At 36.2% G+C, this 20,464-nt stretch overlaps 1 protein-coding gene and 2 pseudogenes across 4 annotated transcripts in view; 1 reads left to right on the plus strand and 2 right to left on the minus strand.

Moving 5' to 3' along the window:
- The window catches only part of BABAM2 (BRISC and BRCA1 A complex member 2), a 362,799-nt gene that overhangs the window by 161,174 nt on the left and 181,161 nt on the right, over positions 1-20,464 (plus strand). The gene's annotated exons all lie outside the window — the stretch shown is intronic.
- LOC111746065 lies at positions 5,927-6,045 on the minus strand (annotated as a pseudogene).
- LOC111746058 lies at positions 7,379-7,497 on the minus strand (annotated as a pseudogene).

Consider the following 20,464-nt stretch of genomic DNA (forward strand, 5'->3'; position numbering starts at 1 on the left):
GAGTACAGTATCCTGTGTTAGGCAGATAGTAAGGAAAATTAGAAAGTAAAACACATAGTCCACCCTCCCTTTCTCTGAACTGATAATGAAGAAGACAAACCTACCTATTTTAAGTAAAACTTCATTATTATGCACTTGGTTCTAACCAAGAATTTGGTTACCTTACAGGTGTCCTGCCTTTTCTTGGGTGCAAGGTGGTCCAAGATGTGCCTTGAGTGGCGTGGCTCTCTTTTTCTCTGACTCAAGGGCTGTGATAGCTATTCTTATACACATAAGTGATAGAGACACAGCAGCAACCATACAGATTTTTATAATTGTGCTAAAGACTTAGAGAGGGTCTAAAGGTAAAAAAGTAGTGGGAACTACCAAACCAATTAGAAGAATAGGCCTGGAAAGGCCTCTGTAGAATGTGCAGAGCTAGGCTTGGGAGGGAGAGCTGTCATTTGTTGAAGTAGTGTGCAAAGGACATCTCAGATACAACTGGTGGTTTTGACTAGAACAGCCTGAGAGCAAGCCTCAACCCTGATGAGAGATGAGGGCAGATATGGCATTTCTCTGGAGGAAAATATAAATGTAAACCATTGTAGAAGCTTATTGATAGAATTTGCCCATCAGTGTTTTTGTGATAAATTGTATTTGAAAGTAGAACTCGCATGGGGTCTGTAGCTCAGGCAATTCCTTTCCTCCTTTCTAGAATTACAGGTCTTCAGGGAGCTGCGGGTATGTGGAAGGAAAGATTTTTATCACCCAAGTGCCCTTGGGTGTCTTCATTTTGGTTAGTTTCATGAAGAGATAGAGATAGCCTTATACATGTGCTATCAGCATTTTAATCTGTTGCTGGAGAGAGTAATCCTAGAGATTTTTATTCACTGAAGGGATCCTGGGAGCCAAGTTTTTGACTGACAGGACTGGGCAGTACTTTAGGGACCATGGTCCATGGTCCATGAAAAGTTGGCCTGAGAAGCCGTTCTTCTTTCTCACAGTCTGTTAGAGGGGAAACCTAAGGTAACCTTAAGTGTTCCCATTTTGGGAGACACTTTCCCAGTCCTGTGTAATTCATTTTAAAGATAGAATGTGTATTCAGGTGCTCCCAGTGTCATTTTACTTAGTGTAGTATTAGAAGCAAATTAAATTAATTTCTTTTTTGTTTTTACTTAAAAATATGAAAAGATTACTGTTGCAGAATGAAGCGTGATAGTAAGGAAACAATAAGAGAAAAGCACCAATACATTTTCACAAGAAATAACACTTTTCAACCTCCCTACTTAGGAGCACTTCCTAACTTGAATACTGCTTTTAAATGTCATTTCCAGTCCGAAATAGCATAGGGAACGTTTTAAATACCAAATTTCAGTTTGGGATGAATAACTTGTATTGTGCTCACAAATACATAAATATAAATTGTTTTAAGGTGCATATTAAGCTTTATTGGGCAAAGAGATAAATGTGTGTGTGTGTGTGTGTGTGTGTGTGTGTGTGTGTGTGTGTGTTTTATCTTTGTTAATGTTTAACTCAAGTAACAGTAAATCTTTTTAAGTCCACCAAAACATGAAGTCATCGCACAGTGTATGGTATGTTACTAATGTATTCTTTAGAAGTGATTTATGCATCTGACTTTTATGGCACTGAATTTCAAAACCTCATAAAGAAGTCATTTTAGAGAAATGTCATGCTGACCTGTGTTGAGGGAAAGGTAAAATTTGCTGGTCTGATTAATTTCATACCAACTTGACTTTCGGAGACAGATATAGTTGAAAACTTACATATTGCACGTACTTAATAAATGTTAGGTAAATGAACGAATATTTAACATTTTACTTCAGTCATGTATTAATGATTCCTCTAGAATTCTAGATTTTTAGCCCCAATAACTGGAAGTTTATTTCTTGTGTATCGTGTTGTAGATCCTTCCTGTTGGACTCCGCAAAGAGAACCTTAGCATTTCTAAGGCATCGCTTTAAGATCATCACAAGCCGTTCATTATTTACTTTAAAAATTCATATCATAGCATCTTTAGTATATGGCAGTTTTAATATTTTGGCATCCCTACACATTGACTTATCAGGGAAGAGTATGTCTTTATTTTACTTTAAATGAAGTACTGTTTTCAGAGATGATTTCCTTAAATCCATCTGCACTGAAAAAATGTAATTAATCTGACATTTTGTAAAGGTTTCATTGAATTATATTCTTGTCTTATGCTGTACAAGGATAAGTACATACACATTTTCAACTAAGATTAGCTTTAGGATGTGTTAAGGAAAAAAGATAACAGTACATATTTTATGATCAATATATTTTAATTAGTCAATTTTCAAATGAGCTTGTCCATCTGTAAATTGTAGATAGGATATGCCCAAGTGCAAAAAAAAAAAAATGATTTAGAGCTTAGACAAATGGAAGTATTTTGAATATATCTGCGTGAAGCTCATATCTAAGAATAGGGTATGATCCAGTGTTATAACACGTTGACATAGTCCCTAAGTTCAGGGATAGACTTGACATGGGTTTTAAAAACCAAATACCCTTTTGAGTTCATAGAACAGTCTTTTTTTCTTCCTTCTTAAATTAATTTCATGTTATTATTTATTAACCACAGTGAATTTATTTAGACCCTAAAGTAAACATGTTACAGTTTTCACTTTTCAGGTGGACAAGTTTATCTATAAATACTTACTTAATGTATGTGGACACCTGTTTCAGGGTTAACATTTTTTTTGAAGTCTCACATGGCAAATAGTTACTCTTGTGGCCAGTTGAGGTGTTCTTTTGTCTGAAGGAAGGAGAAGGTTGAAAGATGTTTTCAAGAACCTTAGTTTTTTTTCCTAGTCCTGTGATTGTTATATAACTACTGTAAAACTTATGCAGAAAATAGCAGTATAGGAATTTAAGATGTACTTTTTCCCTCTTCAAATTAATAATGTCAAAAAAGTGTTTATTAAAGTGCTCTTATGAATTTCCAATAAATGATTCTTCCTTGACTCCAACATAGTTTCTTGAATTGATTCTAATGGCTTCATATTAAGTCAACTTTTAATCACCTACCTACCTTCTAAATTAGGAAAAAGAAACATTTACCTTGACCTGGTTTTCCTCTGCTCTGCCACCATGTTTCAGCTATCTCCTGATACATTTTTCTCCAGAATGCAAAATTGATTTTAATATCAACTTATGAAAATCTTAATTAGCAGAGATCAACCTTGCTGTTTAAAGGAAAAAACTACACATATAGTTCATTATAGTTTATTTGCCTGTTCATTTTTTTCTTTTTTTGGCATGGATAAACAGAAAGTGACTATTGGACCCTTTCTATATGGAGGCTCCTGTCTTTCAGTTCTAAGAAATTTTATTTTTTCTCTGAATCTTTTTTTCATTCCATTTTCTTTGTTCTTTTTCTCTAGAACCCCAGTTTGTTGGATATTGGACTATGGATTTGATTTTTTTTTTTCTTTTTATTTTCTTATGTCTCCCCTGGTTCTCTTTGCTTTTTTGATTCTTCTGTTTCTGTCTGGGGGACTTCTTTGACTTTATCTTGAATTTTAAAATGTTGCTATCATATTTTTAAGATATTCTGGGTTTTTATTTAGATATTCTGTTTTCTCTTGAGTTCTTTTTTTGTATTATTTCTTTTATATTTAAGAGGATACTAAAGGGCTGAATAGAAGCTGTGTGTGTGTTTGAAAGAAAGGGGAGATTGTGTGTGTGTGTGTGTGTGTGTGTGTGTGTGTGTGTATGTGTGTGTGTGTGGAGGGAGCGCTTGTTGATTGAGGATTTAACCTATGGGGATATCAGGCAGTGAGCCGTCTTTTTCTTTGGGAGATCCTCAGATGCCAGTGTCAGTAGGTCTTTACTCCAGAGAATAAATTTTTGGTTTCTTGCCTGGGGAAGAAGCCTGGCTGCTTACACTCTAGGTGCTCATATATAAGTACCATCCTTACCACAAGAAAAAAGCTGAACAGACAGATTTTCATGAACCTATCAAAGAACTAAGGTCATAGAACAAACAGCCATCTCAGAATCTGGGAAGAGACTGTGGGCCTGTAGTGAGATCCAGGGCATAAGCATGTACTTTCTTGAGGCAGAAGTCGCTGGATACTTTAGGAAAATTAAACTAGAATTTTGATGAATCGCTGGAAGCCGAGGCTGTTGAGTACATAAAGTTTCTTAGGCCTGAAATCATAGGAGGGCTCTTACTCTTCTGCAACCTTCTACAGACTGAATCAATACAGCTCTTTTCAGCCCTGCCTCTGACCTCAGCTTCCTCAGAACTTAGTACCTCTATCTTCCCCGTGGCATTTCTCACTGTGAAGAAGCAAATGGGAATTTACTTCTCATCGCTATTGCCTTCTGCAGTTTAATCTGTCATCTTAATTGACAGTCTCCATCACAAAATATTGTTAACTAAAAATAGCCTGTTACTTTGTATAAAGCTTTAAATCGTGTGTGTGTGTGTGTGTGTGTGTGTGTGTGTGTGTGTGTGTATGCACACAGGAAAAAGGTATGACTTATATACATATAGACTGTGGGTGATGTTTTTCTTCTGTTTGTATTTTCTGATTTTTCTATAACATTACAAATAAAAAATGTTTAAGAAAATTCTCAGAAAACAGAATATGTACCATGTAATTATTCACTAGTACTTAAAAGATTCTCTATTTTGTTTGTTTTCTTCTAGCTTTTTCTCATCTAGATGTTTAGGATAATAAATGACTAGTATTCCACTGAAACTTGCCATTTGGGTGTATAAGGTAGTGACTACAATAGTTCTGTATGGCAGGGCTCCAGCGATTGCCTTAAAGCTTACTGTTAGGATCCCCTGCAGTTGGGCTTCTGCGATTCTGTTCTCCCAAGTGAGAGACTTTTGTAGGACAGAGTGTTATTTAACTCCTAGCTGCTCTAAGGCAGTGGTGCTCAACCTTGGCTGTACATGGGGAGCTTTAAAACCTCCCAATGCCTAGCTTATACTCCAGACCAATTAAATCAGAATGCTGGGGAGGGAACCCAGGCACTTATAGCTGTTAGAACTCTCAAGGTGATTTCAATGTACAGCTAACCTTGAGAGCCACTGCTCTAAAGGAAGCAGTTAAATGTTTCATTCCTAAGTTGCCCTCTGGATCTTCAGGGCCACGTTGGAAAAATAATTTCTGTACTCACTGTAATTTTAGTACCACCTTGTCTGATTCTGCAGCCACTTTATAACCTTTGACAAACAGGCTATGCTCACGTGTGTGTGTCTATCTTCCTTGATAGGACAAATCTTAAGCACTAAGAGAAAAGGCAGCTTCTTTCTTTTAGTGTTGTTGTACCCCAAGTGTCTAGAACAGCGCCTGTCCTACTAGGTTATCAAAAATTAATGAATTCAGCTTCTTTCTCCCCTTACTCCCGTCTTCCTTCCTCCTCCCTCCCTCTTTCTCTTCCTTCCTACCTTCTTTCCTTCCTTTTTTTTTTTAAAACAAAAGGGGCAAAGATTGTTAAATAGTCAAAATATCATTCCACATTCCAGGCCCAAGTCTGGGATGCAGTGAGGAGAGATCCCATCTTCATTCCTGTTATGCGTACTTGCTGAATACCCATCGTTGGCACTGGGCTGTGATGGTTCTGATCAAACCCACACCTCAGATATTGCGCCTAGAAGGAAAGAAAGCCCGGAGACTCAAACCTATGGAGAAATAACACATATCTCAATACAAAAGGGAAAATCACTGTGAACCAGATATATTTTTCCACTTAACAAGTATGTCTTGACCATCTTTAACTTCCAATCACCATTCTAAATGCAGGAGGCCCTGAAGTGAATTTAACAAATTCCCTGATAATTGCTAAGTAATTTTAAAATACAGCTTCAGGGACTAATCTTCACATTATTTATTTATTTATTTATCTGCATTATTTATTTATTTATTTACTTACTTACTTATTTTTTCCCCGCCTACAGCACCCGGTCTTCCTAGGTGGTCCCTCATTCAAGTACTAACCAGGCCCAACCCTGCTTAGCTTCTAAGATTAGATGGGATTGGGCTTCTGCAGAGTAGCATGGCCATAGGCACTCTATTGGATATTTCTTCACAATCAGATTTTGGGCCATGGCCCAAATGTTAGATTTCTAGGTATTATACTAGATGATGAAATCTATAATTAACATTTGAAGTTTACAATAAACTACCCTATGAAGAAAAAAAACCGGATAGTTATTTTTATTAGCCTTATTTTACAAAAGAGGAAACACTTTTAATGTATAACTAGTAGTACGTAGCTCAGCTGAGACTTCAGTCTGGTTCCTCTGACTTCAAATCTTATGAGTAAGAAGGCTAATATTCCAGTTATTACATATTGGCACATTGGGTCTGATTTTATACTTAGTACAATATAGTTAAAAACTGTTAAAAAATTTAGTCACAGTAGATTACTTTCAGTGCCAATAATTTTTATTTTGAAATTACCTAGTAGTTATCATTGTTAAGCTCTGTGGTGTTTTTTTGTTTTGTTTTATTTTTGATTTGTCTCTGTATATGTGTTTAATAAGTTAGAATCATTTTATAGAAAGATTTGGGAATTTGAAGGTGTCCCCAGATGAGTTGGCAGAGCCACAGATATAACACGCAAGGCAGGGTATTTTAGTCTCTAGTGTTCAGAGATAATCTTGGGATAATTTTTACCTGTCTTCGTTAACAAGAATTACTTATAACTTCTTAACTCCTAATACATGAGTAAAAGATAGTAATCAAGAGATGGCCAAATGACAGAGTGCTTCTATCTGGCACAAAGAACTCAGGTCCTTGAGAAAAGTTAATTACCTCTTGTAGTTTCTATTTTAGCTGTTGTTTTCATGTCCTTACTGTCTTTCCTAAGGTATCACCTATCAGAATATTTAATTTTGGACTTGAAGTAGATAGGTATGCTTCTAGTTCAGGGTTTGCTCCACGGGGATTATATTTCTTTCAGATCTCTATTCTTTAAGATAGAGATATCTTCTGGTTTACCTCTGGACATATTCATGTGTAAATGACATATATAGCTAACCAAGGGGCGCATGACAGAGTAGAGTGATTTTGTTATCTGGGATGACAAGGGTTAAAGCCCAGATCTGCCATTTGCTATTAGTGTAATTCTGAGTAAGTTACTCAGCTTCTGAACCTATTTTCTCACCATGAAATTAGGATAACACTATTTAGCTTTCTATTTTCCTGGGTTTTGGAAGAATCATGTGGTATGTGAAAACATATTCTTAACTGCTGAATGCTGTATGAATATTGGATATTGGATATCATTTTTTTTCATCTACTATGATGTGATATTTTCCTCATTCCTGAGCCTTTTTTCCCCTTGCTATGCTACCCTTATAAATTTATTTTTTTAAATTTCATATATATTTTTTAAACACCTACAGCACCTGGTATTTCAAGGTGGTCTCTCATCTAAATACTAACCAAGCCCGACCCTGCTTAGCTTCCAAGATCAGACGGGATCGGGCACATTCAGGGTGGCATGGCCATAGTTAAGTTTCAGATTTTATATAAAGATAGGAAAGTCAGTTTGCTTTCACATTAGCTCTAGTATCCATCAGAACCTCTTGTTTTCCAGCCATAAAACAATTAAAATGGGGCCTTATGTCAATCAGGACCTTGCTTTGATTAAAAATGATGTGAAAAAATACTGGTTCCTTTAACAGAGAGTCTTCTAACTAAATGGATGCTTGATACTTAGGTGTTACTGGCTCATGGTTTCACAGTATTTTCTGTTGAACTTGTATAAGAAAGTAGGGACAGGGAGCCCTTCCTGGCCTGCAGGGTAGGTACTCAATAAATCTTTATTAAATTTCAATGACGTTAGAAGCCTTGAAATATCTAAATATACATAGAAAGAGGAGATTGTCTTAGCTGCGGAATTCATTGTTTTAAGATAGTCATGTTGGTCTGACCTAAGGATTCAATTTAAAAAATTATAAACTTAAGCATCCTTACAAATAAACAAAGAATCACATGAATATTTGACTATATTATTACAAATTGAACGTAGGTTAAGTCATGTAATTATAGATTGTTAAGAGTAGAAGAGCTTTAGAAATCAAGTAGTCCAACCTTAAAATTAATGTAAATTAGTAGGTAATATGTTTATATGACAGGTATAATTGAAAAAAACTTACTCCCATCCCCATCTCTTTGTATCCCATTCCTTACAGTCTGCTCTAGGTAATCACTTTTATCAGCTTCTTATATTCTTCCAGGATTTTCTTTACACACACACACACACACACACACACACACACACACACACACACACTCTCGCTCTCTCTCTCTCCTCTCTCGCTCTCTCTCGCTCTCCTCTCTCTCACTCACTCTTATACAGAAGGTGGCATACTGTATACACTACTCTGCATTTTTTTTTTTTTTTTACTTAACAAATGTGTCTTGGCAATCTTTTCGTGCCACTGTATAACTCCTGCTTTCTTTTCTATTATTTTCGCAGTTGCCTAGTAGTTTATTATGTGGATATATCATAGCTTCCTTAATCATCCTCTATAAGACACGGTTTGTTTCAAATTTTTTGCTATTTATAATAGTGCTGCAGGTGGGTTACTTTGAATGTGCATTATTTCCTGTGCATGCTGGTATTTTTGTAAGACAAATTCCCAGACGTAATATTGCTAGGTCGAAGGATAAATGCATTTGTAATTTTGATGGGCATTACCAGGTTTCCTCCATAGTCTTCTCATTTTATAGGCGAGGAAATGAAAGCTTTGGGAGTTAAGTCACCCATTAGGAGTGGCAAAGCCAGGATATCTGTGGGAGGCCTTTCCAGACTAAGTCTGGGTCAGCTGCATTTCCTCCATGCTCCCATAATAAATACCCTTTACTTCCTCTAACAAAGCCTTATAACATGTATTGTAGTTGTTGGTTTGTTTACCCATCTTCCTCTCTACATGTCCATCATTATAGCTCTAACACCTAGCATAGGGCCCGACAACAGAGTGGGTGCTCAACAAATACTTATTGAATGAATGAATGAATGATTGGAAACAAGTTAGTTTTTCTGATTCATAGTCCAGTGATTATTATATTCTATTTCACACTCTTACACTTAAAAAAAAAAAAAAACAACCAAAAAAACCCCCAACCTGTTAGCTATACAAATAAATGTAAGATATAGGGAGAAGTATTTAGAACTGTTCATGTAAAAAAGATTTAGGGTATTTTGGATTCATACGAAAAGGATTTGGGAAGAAGTTGTCAACATCTCATGTAATACAAGACTCCATTAATAGAAGTGCTTTTTCTAGAACAAAGGAGGTGATAGTTCCAAAACCCGTTTCCGGGGTTTTAAGTACTGTAATTCCAGGTGTTGTGCCCTAAAATGCATGTAGGCGAAAAGGAGAACTAACCAGTGGAAGGTGATTAGAATAATGAGGGACCTGAGTTTCTACCAAGTATGTTTAAAGAACTAGGGCTGTTTATGTAGGAAAATAGACAACTTAAGGTACGTGTTCTGATTTTAGATAATTTGAAGGACTTCATATAGAACAGAGGATTTTTCTCTGTAGTTTCAGAGGGGAGACCTAGAACTATAAAGTCAAACTAACAGATTTGCAGATTTTAACTCATGTCATTAAGTCAAAGAATGAATGTACTGTAGGCTTGTGAAATGTCATAAATTGTTTGGGCTTTTGGGTTCTCTTCATGAGGAAGACAAAGTATCAAGACTTGTGCAGAGTGGGAACCAGCCTAACAACTATATTATTCCAGAGAGAGACCATGAGAATCATGCTAACGTTCTATGGACTCCATTCCAAGGGGTTGCAATGTCAGGAGGGAGTTTCTGCAGAAATGTGAGAGATTTTATAAATAGGGTCAAGTTCTGTGAGTGAGGAATTTAGCACCCTTGTCAAGTGATCTGAGGTGCAGAACGAGGTTTTAGTCTCAGTAGGTAATTAGCATGAGAACCAGTCATGCTTTTGACCATATATACTAAAGGTTGCATAGAGTGAGTGCAGAGATAGGTGGGAGCTTTGTGAACTCCAACCCTGGCCCATATGGGTAGTTCAGGGACTAAATGTATATTGAATACTGGATACTAATACTAAGAGTAGTAATTAAGAAATTTCACTTATTGAGCAGATATTGTGCTCCTAAGAGTCCAGAGAAGTAGATATTAGTGTCCCTTTTTGTAGACGAGAAATCTGAGGATCAAAAAAGGTCAAAAACTTGTTAGAATCAGATATTAAGTAGAGTTTGGATTGAAACTCAGATTGGATTCAAAGTAGAATCTGTTCTCCTACTCCATGCACTCATTGCTTCTCCCCGCATTGTTCACTGATTGGGGAAAAGGCTCCTGATGTGCTAGCCAAATTCCCATTGGTTCAGGGCCAGGATAGGTTTGAACTTGGTAGTAGTCCTTACAGCGAGGTGAGCAGGGTAAGCAAGGTTGAATGTCTGACCTCTGTCAGAATGCCAGTGTTTTAAAAATTGAACTGTGCGTGACTTGTGCAAAGCTTGGAAACATGTTGGCATGTGTTTAGGCACTCATTTAGAAGCAGAGAAGCTATAACAATTTTTAGGTATTGTTTATCTAAACAAAAAATTAAACTATGGTGAAAAATAAAGGAAAACTTTTTTAGCGGGGGTGAGGGTAGCGAAAGGTACAGAAAAAATACTAGATAGTCTTGGTTTTGGAGTGAGCTTGGGGGTTCAGGCAAATAATTCTCAAACCCTTTCACTTCCAATATCACTGTACCATTCCTCAAACTGTTATCATGTATGTATGGTTTACAGAGTTGCCATCTTTAAGTGGTCATTGAACATTCAATTATGTTAATATTTCATAGTTTTATCAGTCCTTCTCATACTGTTAGTTATTCAAATTCTCTTACTTTCCACCTTCCCTCTCTCCTTCTCTCCCTCTCTCCCTCCTTCCCTTTCTCTCTTTTCTTATTTCTAATCATGCTGCCATGAATAGCTCATAGTATTAATTCCTGTAGTTTTCTTTTGCATTATTTCTTTGTAGTAATTCTCCCAAATAGAATAATTGGGTCAAAAGATAAGCGCAGTTTGTTACATATTTTCAAGTTGATTCAGGAAGATTTGAACAATTTATAGTGTTCCCAACATTATGGAAATCATCTCCATGATTAATTAAGTCTCAGTTTTCTGGGGGATGGGTCAGGCCCAGAACCCTGCCTTGGAAATGAAACCGTTTCATTGGGTAGGATGGTCAATCTAAAAAGATAACAGTACCAGATAATGGCTAGGCATTCAAGCTGGCAGAAAGAGGCTGGTTACAGTAATTGATATCTTGAAGAGTAAGATGACGCCATAGTTGTTAGAGATCTGTGATGGCAGCAAAGCACCACGGGACAAGAGAATAAAATGCAGATTCATTTACTGGAATGCATAGAAAGTGAGTTCTTGACTACATGTAACCAGTCAAGGCTCAAAAAACATAACCAGAAAGTGCGAGATTTTCTAATGAAGAGATAGGTGGGAGCTTTGTGAACTCCAACCCTGGCCTAATTGGATTTCTGTCATTTTAATTTATTTTTGCGAAGTTAATAGTTTCACTATGATACCTTAAAATGATCTTTCATTGCCTTTGCCTTGACAAGTATATTTTCCCAGGGTTTCTGTTCTTTTTTAAGTAAAATCTGGTTATTGACTCTATTTCTTTGCCACGGATAGCGACCTTATATCACATTTGTCACATTTAGCTATTTTGCTCTCTCTGTTCTTTAGATATTTAATATTATATTGGTGTATTTGATAGTTTTAGGGAACAGAAATTTTCTTTATATTTGAAAATATCTTGTCTGTGATAATATTTTACTTTTTTGGCAGTTATAAAGTTCTGTCTCTTCCATAGTTGGAATAAATATGCTGTTCTGCTATCTTCCACATATAGTTTCACTCTAGGCTATGCGTATGGCTCTAACTTAGCTCTTTGCATTTCTGTTCACTCTTCTGTCACTTACTAGTATGTTTTCCTCTGCAGTAGGATTGCTTCTGGCTTATCATGTATTAACCCTTTATATGTATTTATGAATGAATTCTATTTTGAGTTTTTTTAATTTCAACTAATTCTTATCTTTTAAAAATAATTTTTTTGTAATCATTTAAAATTTAATAGTTTGAAACCACTATTATAACTGCAGCATTTTCCTTTGGTATTTTTTCTACTTTTCAAACATGTGTTTTAGTACCAATATTTAGATCTGTAAAATCAGTATTTTATTTAATCTACATAATAATTTAGGGAATGTTGTCATCTTTACTATATTTAGTTTTCTCAGCATGGAGCAAGTTATATTTCTACATTTATTCATCGTTCTTTAATTCTGCCGTCAGACTTTATGTCATCTTTGAATAAGCCTCTAATTTTCTGATTTAAATTAATACCCACTTATTGAATTTTTTTGTCAGCATTATAAATGGGGTCTCTTCCAATGCATTTTCTAGCTGTGGCCCCATAGTACATTGGCTTGCAGTAGTTTCACGTGGATTTTTATCCTGCAACTTTGCTGAATTCATTTGTTAATACTAGTTATTTTAAATTGATGGCGAGTTATATAACTTTCTAACTTAATGATATGGAACAGTTTCATACATAAAATATTTTTTAATCCGTCCTTGTTTATACTTTTTAATTCTTTTCCTAACACACACATTATTGCTCCATTCAGTGAAGTAACTACTACCTTGCTTCCCTAAGAACTAGGAGATAAGGGAATCAGATTACCCTGTGAAAGTTGCAGCCAGTACATAAATGGATAAAGATATTAACATGTGATACTCTCTTTGGGAGATCAAACGGATCCCAAGTGAGCAATATTAGACCTGTTTGAATTGTGCATGTATCCGAAGAAAGAATGTTTCAAACTAAAACTAGGGAAAGAACAAGAAAAAATAATGTTACAGAGTCAAATTTTGGCAGTAATTATTCCGGCATTATCCAAAATAAAAGATGTGTTATCAAGTGAGTTTTGAATATCCGAAAGTGGAGATGACTGCAGGAGGATGTAGCTCACAGGCTTTAAGTACTCTTGTTAATGTCCCACTGGTCTCACTGGCAACGTTATCCCTAGGATGAGATCAGTGTATTAGGCTTTATCATTTCCTCCAACTCCCTTTCTCCTGACTCCATGTTCACCTAGCAACCCATATGAATCTGCCTCATAGAGAATGCAGTGATCTTAGGGACCTGTGACTGTGATTTGTCAATTACAAAGTAATAGACTGACATTACGGGGAAAGAATGCACTAACCATATGAACTTGGCATGTTTTAGCACCTAGTTAATTTCCCATAGTAAACTAATGAGTTAGTATTCCAGTTGCACATCACTTGCGCTTGGACAATGGCCTTGCAGTTGGTGTGCAAACAGAATCAAGTTTCTGAGCCCAAAAGGCTTACCAATGACATAAACTCCTGAGGTGTCTTAGTGAGAGCTTGATAACCTGGTTGTTGTGTTTGCATTGCCAAAGGGTTGAAAAGGTATTTTAGATTTCTGTGAGCACTTATTGCAATAACGATGTGGTTCTTCCAGTTCCCCTCTGCGTGTGACGAGTTACGTTGTTTTCCTTGTGTCCAGTCATGTAGTCCAAATGTAAATTTTGTTTGTTCATAGTGGAGTATTATTTTAATGTGGTTTTACATTTTACTTATTAAGATTTTTTATTTAGTTATTAGAGCCATGCTCAAAAAAAAAAAAAAAAAGAACATTGTGAATATCTTGTCTGTTTATGGAAAATAAAACTATATTTTCCTTAGGAAGTAGACTGAAAAACATAACCATTCTTATATATGGGAAGTTTAGAAACATTTTACAACAAACTCATTGGCTATAGGCATCTTTGAAAACAATGATTCTTAATATTTCTTTTTGTTCTTATAAATTCTCCATTCAAGCTTGCTATTTCCTGGTAACTCTCTTTTATCCTCTTGTAATTTTGAATTTTTACCCATTTCCATTTAGTTACTAAATTTATTAACATATAACTAAAATTTATTAATGCCCTAATTTAAAAAAAAAACCAACTTTTCTAACTAATAGTCTTGATTTAATAATATGAATTTTTCTCTTTTGTATTGATTGCAGGTACTTAGCTTATTTATGTCTTTTCTGCTCTTTTATTATTTGTCTTTTCTCATTTTAGTTTGATATCACTTCTTTGCTCTTTTTCTAAATTCTTTTGGATAGATTCTTAATTGTTTTTATTTTTTTTCCCTTAGTAATCTACAGTTGGAAAATCTTTAAGAGGCTTGATTTTCATTAAGATGGCTGCCTGACTTTTAAGTCCTATTGGTTGAAATACTCTCTTTATGGGTATAGTGTACAGCCATTCCTGCAATTGTGAGTAGATCATTTGAGTAGAGCCTTCTAATCTCAAACTCAAATGGTTTCAAATAAGAAGACACTAGAGAGGAGACTATGACTTGAAGAGAAAAGCTATTACTTGTTGAGATTTTGTGTCAGCAGAGAGAAAACAGCCAGGAAGTTAGTTGCCAAGTAAAAGGGCAGATGGAGGCTATTGGTCCATGAGGTGTAACATTGAGTTCAAAGCCAAGGGGCTGTGTGTAGGTCTAGCAAAGCAGGGAGTGGCTTGTAACATCACCAGTGTGGTGCCACTCATTCATCATGGTCAGGAGAGACTAAACAAGAAATCGATTCTGCACAGACAGGCCAGGATTTGCCAACAAAGAGTTTATACACACAACCGACAGGTATCAATCCAGGGAAATGGGCCAGGCTCAGGGTACAGGGAACACGTGGATCAGATATTCCAAGGTGACTTAGGGTAACAATGACAACGATGGTGGCCATAGTGGTGGCTACCCTTTATATTTGTTACTGACAAAAGTTTTATTACTCTTCCTATTATATAGTTGAGGAAACGGAGGCACATCTAGGTTTTAAATAAGTTACCCAGCTAGCTTGACATAGCAAGTAAGCAGCAGTGGAGCCATGACATCTCACTAGTCTGTCTAAATCCAAAGCCTGTGATTTTTCTACTACACTACATTGCCTGGGACGTAACATGCACGGACACATTCATGTGCTTCCAACAACTGACACAAGAACATTACAGCTGCTGAACCTTGGGCTGAGGTTATGTTTTTTCCAGGTCCGGATTTTCCATACTTAATGTATATTAACAAGGACTGGCAGGTATGAATTAGCAGGTAGAGTGAAGCAGGGTCTCCCAAATACCTGTCACTGAGATGATTATAATCTAATGCTCTTCTGCTAATTCTCTCACCTGTGCTAGAACTGATGTTTCTGTAAGTTTATGGAACTCAGTGAGGGCTGACACAGAGTGTGTCTTCCCAGGCTGTGATTCAGAGGACCACCCTTGTGGTTGTCCTTCTCCATGGTCTGATTAGTGGTCATTTGGTCCTGTCCAAAATGACCGTGGTTCATCCCAAGAGGTCTTTGAAATTTGATCCTGTCCAAAATGCCTATGGAGACGCTTGGTCCATAGTTAATATAAATCTCGTTCTGAAAAATTTGAACCCCGACCATCTCCCTAACCCCATGTGCTAGGCTACTAAAGCAAGAAGGGTTATTATTGGCAGTACAGCCACAACAGAATCATTGGACCAATAAAACAAGATAGTATTTTTGATGTATTAATCTTATAAACCAAAAGTAGAAATAACCATGATGGGCCCTTTGAACCCAGGGACATTTTCTAATGGATGTTTGGGTCAGGACCCGATATTGAGGACCATTTGGTGTGGACCAAATATGCTCATGGACATTTTGGATGGGACCAAATTTCAAGGACTTTTTGCCATGGGCCAAATATTTCATGGATGTTTTGGACAGGACTGGTGTCCTGCAAGGCCCTGGTCCATACGAGGAGCCTGTAGGCCTCCTAGTGTGCCCCATATAGCAAGTAGTAAGCTGCAGTCTGTGCAGGCAGCCACCCCAGTTGGGGGAAAATTTTTGTTTGTACTGTATTTGTTTGTAGCTCACCCTTTTAGAATTTCTACTGTTTGTACATGCTTTATGGTGTTCATAATGTGTTAGTACAGAGTTCATGTATATAGCTTATGAGGAAATACATGTAGACATATTGATGTGGAATTCAAACATTTTTTTACTGATGGGATATGATTTTAGATGTTTGGAGGTCAATACTCTAGGGCAATAGACCGCAAACCTGGCTGGTGGGCAGTTCAGTCTCCTGGTAGGTTAAAAAAAATGTTCAGATTCCTTGGCCCACCCACACTTACTGAATTATAATCTCCAGGGGTTGGGTTTTTTAACAAACACCAGAATTTGAACCACTGCCCTCGAGTAAGGTCCCTATAAACTATCTTATCACTTATAGTTGCTGGAAAAACCTTGGTGCCAGTTGTAACAAATAGACCATTGGAAAGCTGTAGTGCTTTGAAGACTATTTATGACTTGGCTTATTGTTTGTTGTTTGTTATTCCCTGTTGAGAAGTAAGCTCCAAGAGGTAGGCCATTATCTAGCCTGTTCACCACTTGTTCCTAGAATAGAAACTGTCACATAGCAGTGCTCAGTAAATATTTGTTGAAACAATGAATGAATGAATGAATGAATGAATGAACAACAAATCCTTTTCCCACTGTGTTTGGGTAATACATGTTCCTTCTTTCCTTAAATACTAAAGAAAGAATTGGTTTCAGCTGTGCTGCTATAAATTCCAATGATCTGATAAAGTTCTTGGTTATTCCACTGAGCTGATTGCAATTTTTTAATGTTCGAAAATTATGTTAATTCTCATATTATATTTTTAACACCATCAAAGAAAGTAGTGGAAGTTGGAAGGTGATGTAGAGGTCTGCTTTTATTTCATTTCTCATTTCAAGTCCCTGTGTCTTTAAGGAAAGGGCTAAGCTATAACTTGGTCATTCTCCAGATCCAAGAGGAAATGGATTATAGCAGTTGTGCCTTTGTAGAGCAGATGTTTTGGTTGGAAAGGCTATCAACCATCTGACTCATAATAAATCCTCAATTCCAGTAAATTCCCAGTTTTCAGTTACAGTAGGTAGGATGCAGGAAAACAATGTCTTCCACTTTGGGATCTTTGAACTCGTTTCACATATTACCACTGTTCCCTGTGTATTATTGTGTGTGAGAGGATGAAATACTAGGGGAGGTCAGAGCAATTCCAGGAATAGATTCAAGTTGGTGTTTTTAAGAGAGACCAATTGGAGGTAAACCAAAGCCACTAACCTCCCTGACACAGTACTGACAACGAGAAACATAGCCATCTTGAATTTGCCTATATGTTCCTGTATTAAAGTAATTTCTAAATTATGTTTGAATAATCTACAAACAAGCCTTCTTTTGCCTTTTCCATAAAGCTTTTAAAGTAATAATGAGGTTCCTTATATGCTATCTTGAAGTTTAGAACATTTGTTTTATGGGATAATTTGCTCAATACATATAAGCTTCTCAGAATTCTACTGAGACCAGTGTTCCAGATGGATAAATCAGAATTGCAGAAATGATATTAAGCATATCATATTTTGTATTATGAGCTTGGTTAAGGGAATTCATTATTGACTTAATAAAGTGACATCTTATTCTCTTCTCTCTGCTTTTACCTAGCAGTTTCTTTTAACCATCACTGAAGTGAGAAGAATACCATAACCTTCACAGAGATACTTGAAGTCAAGGTCCCATTGCTTCTTCAGAGAGCAATAGTCCCATTTTTTTCTAGTCAGGGGCATGGCCATTATTTCTGAGAGTTTCTTTGGTGATCTCTTACATCAAGTGAAACATTCAAAGTCTAGGAGTAAGCAGTTCACTGTCCCAGAACGCTTAACATTTTCTGGATTTGTCTTTGGCTTTCTTATCAAACATCAAATTATTCAGAAGTAATTCTCATTTCTTTATATCCTTCTCTATCATTTGTTCTTTTCATTTTTAGCTGATTAAGAGTTCATTATAAACTCAGTAAACTCATTTAACACAGTACATTAAGAGAGAACTTTTTTACTTTTATATTCGAAGGCACATTTTGTAAATCTTCAGAATTGTTATAACATCTCTTTAGTGATGGAAAAGGTAGAATAAATAGTTTCCCTGAATTCACCCCATGATAAAAACTAGGATGGGGGAAGTCATGGCAAGATGTATGAGGCAGAAGATTCCAACTATAGCATAAAGGGGAGAAGGCAGAAATACTTCTCTGAGGACATATCTCATTTACTTTTGTTTCTCCCACAGTGAATAGCCTGGTGCCTTGTGTGTAGCCAGCTACTGGATTTCAGTGGGAAAAGCATGGGCTGTGAGTTAGAGGAGAGACTGAGTTTGTTTCCAGTGCTCCACTCACTAGTCAAAGACTGGGCCTTTTGTATTATCTCAGAAATTTTTAAGCCTGCAAGACAGAGATGATAATAGATTTATCTTAAAGGGTTGTTATTGATATACATTTAGGTGTAGCACCCAGACAGAAATAAGCCTTCTTAAGCACTTTTGTATAAGAAGCACTGCTAACCTAGGTTTGACTACTTTAGGCATCAGATCTTGACTCCAGGATAAGGTGGAGATCAGCCATTCCAGGTAGGTAGCTATAATCAAACCTGGCAAGATTCCTTAATTTGGGGGAAAATAGCAGTATTTGCAGAAGTTACTAAACCCATGTTATGATTTGAGAATTATACGTATTTTATTATGTAATTAAGTATAAATATGTACCATAAAACTTTAAAGCATGTGGGTTTCCGATGTAATATTCCAGCTTCTCTACAGAGCGTTTATATGGTCTGGTCTTTTAATTCTCTTCTTTTTAAAAAATTTTGAAACAATTTTACATTTATAATAGGAATATAAGAACAGTACAAAGCACTTCTTAAAATCATTTGAGAGAAAGTTGCTGATGTGATACCCTTCACCTCTAAATACTGTAGTGTATTTCTTATAAATAAGTATGTTCTCCTACATAATCATAATATAGCCGTAAAAATCAGGAAATTGACATTAATATAATACTACCATCCAATTCTAAGGCTTCATTCAAATTTTACCAATTGCCCTAATGATTTTCTTAGCAGAATTTTGTTTAGAATGTGTTACATTCAGTTGTTTTGTCTCTTCAATCTGTAATGGTTCCTCAGTTTTTCCTTAACATTCACAACATTTCTGAATATTATAAACCAGTTTTATAAAAATGCCTCTCAGTATGGGTTTGCCTGATATCCATCATGACTGGATTCTTTTTATGCATACGTGGCAGGCGTATCACAGAGGTGCTGCTGTGTTCTTCTCATTCCCCTTGTAAGTGACACAGTCTGTCTGTTTCACTGATTACCGACTAAGTATTCACCTTAAAAATTTGTTCAAGGTGGTGTCTGTAAGGCTGTCCACTATAAACTTACTTTTCGTCCCCTTTGTAATTGGTATTTTGTATGGAGATCCCCTGAAACTTTCTAAATATCCTATTTTTCAATAAACTTTAAATTTATTTGTTTATAGCAGTATGAACTCAAGGCTTCACATGTTATTTAATGGATTATAGTCAGTTACCATTATTGTTTACTTTGATGCTCAATATTATTTCTTTATCTATCTGTGTATGTTCAACAACCATGTTCATATTGATACCTCCAATTCCAGTTCAGTACGCTGGATTTGTTCTATTTCTCTCTTTAGACATATTTGTAACTTCCATCTCTGAAGGTGAGAAATCCAGTTCTGGTTATCCTTAATATATTTTTATAATATATAATTAGACAGGCTTTTGAGGAAAGCCTCCAATATAAAAAAAGAAGGAACTCAAGAGAAAATAATTAAAATACAAAATTAAAATTCAATAATTAAAATTTAAAAAAAAACCACAGAATATCCTAAAAATGATAGCAGAATTTAAAAATTCAGTGGAAATATTGAAGATAAAGTCAAAGATATCCCCCAGAAAGAAGAATCAAAAAAAGCAAAGAGAACCAGTGGAGACATAAGAAAATAAAAGGAAAAAAAAAAAAATCAAATCCAGAAGTCCAATACCCAACAAACTAGGCTTCTAGAGGAAAAGAATAAAGAAAACAAAATGGACAAACATTTCAAAGAAAAAATAGAAGATAATTTCCTAGAATGGAAAGACAGGAGCCTCCATATAAAAAGGGTCCAACAGTCACCTTCTGTTTACCCATGCCAAAAAAGAAAAAAAATGAACAAATAAACTACAATGAGTTACACGAGTAGTATATACTATATGCATCCCCCTGTTTGTAACCAGTGTCCTGTTGTTGCTACTGCCTTTCCTTTGTGTGGACACCCTCCTCACTCTGCTTGGGCTCTGACTGCACCGAGTTGCCTTTCTATGGGAATATCCTTCTCACTCTGCTCTGGACTGCTGTAGACCGCCCTCCCCCGCCCACAGTCAGCCTTGCCGTCCTTCAGTCCATCCCTCCCAAGCTGTTAGAATACTCTTTCTAAAACAATCTGATCCCTTTTCTCTTGCCCATAAAACAAGCTCCTTAGCTTAAATGCATCGAGGTT

This window comes from Pteropus vampyrus, unplaced genomic scaffold (genome assembly GCF_000151845.1).
Source record: "Pteropus vampyrus isolate Shadow unplaced genomic scaffold, Pvam_2.0 Scaffold173, whole genome shotgun sequence".
Lineage (NCBI taxonomy): Eukaryota > Metazoa > Chordata > Mammalia > Chiroptera > Pteropodidae > Pteropus > Pteropus vampyrus.